The sequence below is a fragment of the Chrysochloris asiatica genome, unplaced genomic scaffold (genome assembly GCF_000296735.1).
Source record: "Chrysochloris asiatica unplaced genomic scaffold, ChrAsi1.0 scaffold00085, whole genome shotgun sequence".
NCBI lineage: Eukaryota > Metazoa > Chordata > Mammalia > Afrosoricida > Chrysochloridae > Chrysochloris > Chrysochloris asiatica.
The window spans coordinates 10175078-10181041 of NW_006408603.1; positions in this window are offsets into that span (position 1 = coordinate 10175078).

The following is a 5964-nucleotide window of genomic DNA, read 5'->3' on the forward strand; positions in this document are numbered from 1 at the left end:
CAGAGAGGGAAGGAGTCTTCACATCAAGTATCAATGCTATCCCCTCTGTACACAGAGTAGATAGGGACGGGCAACTTAGACATTGGCTACCTAAAATGAGGGGTCGATAAAGGCACGAAGTGGCTGGCTTACAAGGTTTCAAGGGGGAGCTTAGTTTAATAGTGTGTCTGAAAGAAAGAGTCCCTACTGAATAGTTTTCATCTTGTCTAGATGGGTCTGGTGAAAAGAGATGGGAATAAGATCCTTATGACTCAATAATGAGTAATTATTATCATGACTAATTGCGACTCTCACAATTGTAAAGGTAGAAGTTTTGTAACAAAAACAGGAGAGTGGTTAATCTTACAGTCCAGAAACAGAGGACCCTAGGATCATTAAGGAAGAAGAGCACAAGGAGAATGTGAGACCTTATCCAGAGAATCAGCGACACCAGAGATGAAGGCAGAGATGAGGACATGGAGAGGTGGGGGCAGCTGACTCTAGATTCATGAGAAGAGAGGGACTAAGAGATGGTGGCTAGGAGGCAGACTTGCAGAATATGCCCTTTGGTGGTGTAAATTATTATATATGCTTGAGTGTTTTTTTTTTAAAAAGAAAAAGCTAAAGTGAATAGAGAGAAACACTGTTAAATGATGGTACATTGCTGTTGTTGTTGTGAAGTGCCGTCGAGTCGGTTCTGACCCATAGAGACTCTGTTTAGGGTTTCTAAGGAGCAGCTGGTGAGCTTGAACTGCCAACCTTGCAGTTCAAACGGCTTTGCAGTCAGGTGCATTGAGGGATTATAATCATTGTACTGAAACAAGGTATATGATTTGTTGAATGTAAAACTGATAATCTGCCCTGTAAACTTTTATTCAATCCACAATAAAGCCTTAAATAAATTAAAAAAAAAAAACCATTTGCAAATGGGATTATATCTACAGGTATAAAACCAAAACCCACTACCATCAAGACAAGACCCATAGTGACTGTGTATAGGGTTTCCGAGGCTGTAAATCTTTATGAGAGCAGACAGCTTCTTTCTACTGAGGAGCAGCTGGTGGGTTTGAATTGCCCATCTGTGTTTAGCAGTCCAGTACTTGTCCTACAGTGCCACAAGGACTCCTTTTCCATAGGTATAGGAGTTAGGATTTACAACATATATTTCCTGGGGGACACAATTCAATCTATAACAACCAACATTCACCAGGGTGAGGGTGAGGGCAAGGGTGAAGTCAGAGTGGCATCTAAAGTGCAAAATTCATGGCTGCACTCACGTTCAAGTTTATATGAGTCCAGAGCCCCAGAGGCAGGAAGCATAAATCCCTCAAGTGGGTCATTCATTGTTACAGTAAACAGGGCCACTCTTATATCCACCCTTGGCTCTTGTTGTTGTTAAGTGCAGTCGAGTCGGTCCTGACCCACAGCTACCATATATAGGGTTTCCAAGGAGCTGCTGGTAAGCTTGAACCACCAACCTTGCAGTTCAGATGGTTTTGCAGTGTGGCACGTTAACCGCAGTCTGGTGCATTAACCCACAGTGCCACACCAGGACTCCACCCTTGGCTCTCAGACACATTTATTTTACCTATTTGGATATGTTGCTGTTAAGTGCCATCCAGACGTTTCTGACTCATAATGACCCTGTATAAAGTTTCCAAGAAGCAACTGGTGGGTTTGAACTGCACACCTTGTGGTTCAGAGTCCAGTGCTGATCCCACAGCGCTACACAGGAGTCCAGGATAGGTAATACATATGATAAATTATAGTGAAGAGCAACACATCCTGTAGAACTGTGGAAGATGCTGATTTTAATAAGGACTCCCTGATAGCTTCTATTTCCCAGGGTAAATATGACTTCTTTTTCCTTACCCCAGTTTTCTGCCTCCTCTGACAATTTCCATTTTCAACTTTCATCGAAAAAGGAATGTGAAGATCAAATTGAGTTGATTGTTCTAAAACTGGCTCAAATCAATACAAATGAAAATTATGAGAACCTTGGGCAATTTTCCAGTCCTGGAGTGGCGCTGTGGGTTAATGCGTTGGACTGCAAAATCGGTTTGAACTGCAAGGTCAGCAGTTCAGGCTCACCAGTCACTCCTCAGAAACCCTATACAGGGTTGCTATGGGTCAGACCCAACTCAATAGCACTTTACAACAACAGGGCAATTTCCAAAATAAACTAGAAGGAACGCTATCCCTTCAGTAGTCCATTTAACTGCTAGGAAAATACGTCACATGGGAATTTCTAGTTCCTTAGAAGACTACACAGGAATGACAAAGATATATTATTAGATTGGTCAAATCTTTCTTTAAGTATCAAATTCTACTTTCCACTCTTCATAAAGTTGCTGTTGATCAGAAGGCAGGTTTTCACTCAACATCTTGGAGACCATGCAGTTAAGTGGAAAAGTCCAAGATAACTTCTGGATCACGTTAATCAACAGACTGGAATTATACAAATGAATTTTAAAATCAAATCAATGCATTAAGTGAAAGTACCTACCCCTCAAAATGAGACAATGATCAGAAGGAGGAAGGCAAGAGTAGAAATCCAGGTGTCCTGGAGCCAAGAAGTTTGTATGAACCCCTGAAATTGTAGCCAAGATCTTTAAAGCTTAAACCAAAAATACTCCTTGAAGTCTTCTTAAATTCAAATATTTTAGCTTACCTACTAAAAAAAAAAGTCTTCCTTTTAAGAGCTATCCATATGGGATCAAATTGATAACAGCAACACGTTAAATAGGAACCTTAGGGGGGCAGTGAGTTTATGGTAATGGGGAGGAAGAACTCAGAAAAGGTAAGAATGGTTGCACAACTGGAAGAATGTAATCAATGCCACTAAATTATATGTGAAGAAATAGTTGAATTGGTATGCTTTGCTGTGTAGATTCTAAAGAACAAAATAAAAAAACTGAAAAAAGAAAAAAGAAACAAATTCCAGTGGGAGTCATGGCATGGTGCTGGAGGATAAGCACTGGACTGCTAATTGCAAGGTCTGCAGTTCAAACCCACCAGCCACTCCTTGGAAATGCTATGCAAGCTCTCTGAGTAGGAACCAATTCAATGGTACTTAACAGCAACAGTTGTACTGCTCAATATTCAGGACGCTAATGCCTGCAATCTCTAAGGAAGAAGGTGGATGCAAGATTCTCTTGATGCATTTGCTCCACAAACACCCAGATTTTTGTTTAAATTTTAGGTTAACGTGGGATGATTAAGGAACCATGGTGGCACAGTGGGTTAAGCATTGGGTGTTAACCACGAAGTTGGTGGTTCAAACCCATGACATGAGACATTGAGTAGTAGAAAGATGAGGTCTGCTCCTGTAAAAACATAGTCTTGGAAACCTTATGGATCAGTTCTACTCTGTTCTTTAAAGGTGGCTATTAGTTGGAATCATTTTTGGTGTTAGATTGGTATAGTTATGGGATTGTTGTTGTTAAGTGCCAGGGAGTCAGTTTCAACTCATAGCGACCCTGTATAGTGTTTCCAAGGAGTGGCTGGTAGGTTTGAACAACCTGTGGTTAACAGTACAGTGTTTACCCAACAATGCTACACTAGTTATGGGGTTGTTAAGGGCTGTAGAGTTGGTTCAGACTCATGTGACCTTGTATAGTTTCTGAGGAGTGGCTGGTAAACTTGAATAGCCAACCTTGTGGTTCAAACCAAGCTTACAGTCCAGTGCATAGGTTGTTGTTGTTGTTAAGTACCGTGGAGTCGGTTCCGACTCATAGCGAACCTGTACAGGGTTTCCGAGGCTGTAAATCTTTAAGAGAGCAGAAATCCTCATCTTTCTCCTGCAGAACCGCTGGTAGTTTCAAACTGCTGACCTTGAGGTTGGCAGCCCAACTCGTAACCACTACACTACCAGAGCTCCTTAGGTGGGGGAGGGTTAATTTGGGTTTTAGGTTCAAATAGTAATGGGTAGAGCTGGAATTTATTTGTAAGGGGATAAAAAAATCTACGGACACAAAACGTGGAGAAACAAATGCCTCAGAATAGCCAGCTCGAGAACTGACAATGGGAAACAAGTTGAAGATTGGTGGACTTTAGGTACTAGTTGTTATGTGCCGTGGAGTCTTAAACAACAATCATGTTGTTAAGTGCCATAGACTCAGTTCCAACTCATAGCAACCCTGCATAGGGTTTCTGAGGCTGTAAATCTTTACAGGAACAGAAAGCCTCATCTTTCTCCTTTGAAATAGCTGGTAATTTCAAACTGCTGACTGTGAGATTAGCAGTCTGATTCGTAACCACTACACTACCAGAGCTCCTTCAGGTACTAGTAGATTAGCTAAATGATAGCATTACCTTGCATTAAGTCCCTTTACACTACTCTCACTTGTGTGACAAAACCTCATGGCTTGTAAACCATATGAAATGCTTTAAGTGTAATTCATTTTTGCAATAGGCTGAAGACATCCTTCCTTCCACCTGATACATCTCACCTGTGTAGGTATTAGGTATTTTGAATATGCATCAATGAATATTAAGTCAACTATGAACTGCAAGGTCAGAGGTTCAAGTTCAGCAGCTGCTTCTTGAAAACCCTATTCAGGGTCACTATGATTTGGAACTGAGTCTGTGGCACTTAACATGATTGTATGCGTGTCGTTTGGTACAAAAATGCTGACAATAATCCTAAAATAGTCATTTCAGCAATATACAAAGTGCTGTGAGATTTCATGTAGGAGATGTGATAGAGGCGGAATTTCAAGAAATATTTAATAGAAAGTGTTTCTCTCCACATAAAAATCTGTCCATTGAAATGATTCTGTAATTGGGCTCATCATTCACAACAACAATTTACAAACAAACCAAATATAGTAATTTCTCAATCATGACATCAGATCTCTTGAAACTGTAATACCTGGTAGGATGGCGAGAGCCAGAGAAAAGGGGAGAGTCAATGCTTAGAGGGCACTGGGTTTGTTAGTGATTGTGGAGTAAGGTGCGAAAGCATTATTAGTTAATAGCTGCACAGTAAGACGAACATAAATTATACCTGTACAAATTGTTTTGACTTTTTTTGTCATATGTATTTTTACTACAAAAACATATGTATGCCAGTATCTGGGCCTCAGCCTTTATTGTTTAAATAACTAACTAAATGGAAACTTCTGGGGAAAGAAATGTAAGTGATTATTGTTGCTAGGTGCCGTCGAGTCTGTTCTGACTCATAATTCTGTATAAGGTTTCTGAAGGAGCCCTGGTAGCATAGCGGGTCACCAGTTGGGCTGCTAACTGAAAGGTCAGCAGTTTAATACTAGCAGCCCCTTCCCTTCACAGGAGATAGGTGAAGCTTTCTGCTCCTGTAAAGTTTTACAGCCTCGAAAACCCAAAACAGGGTTGTTGAGTCAGAACACTCCATGGCACACAACCACTACCTTTGAACTGCCAACCTTGTGGTTTGCAGTCCAGTGCTTATCCTATAGTGCCACAGGCCTCCAAGTGATTATTAGTCATACTTTTTTCTCTCCCATTTCACCTAAGTCAAAAACAGTAACTACTGCCTTTGAGACACTCAGGAACTTAAATTTCTGTGTATTATGCAATTCATTCCCAAATACTGTATTTGTTGTTCTTAAGTACCATGGAGTTGGTTCTGACACATAGCATCCCTGGATAGGGTTTCAGAGGAGCAGCTGGTGAGCTTGAACCTCTGAACTTGCCATTTAAATCAACATTGCAGTCCAGAGAATTAAGCCACAGTGCCACAACAGGACTCCAAATACTTTGTTTGGAGTTCCTTTTATTGTTCTTGAAAATTCAAAAGCTTCATCAGATGGCACACTGTAGGATAAGCACTGGACTGCTAAGTGTAAGATCAGTGGTCCAAACCCACCAGTTGCTCCCTGGAAACCTTATACCAGGTTCACTATCAATTCAAAGACTCAATGGCACAGAACAAGCTAATGATCATTACTCTTTACATAATGTTAAGAGTAACTAGGGAACTAAGCTAAATAAGTAAGTGCTGTC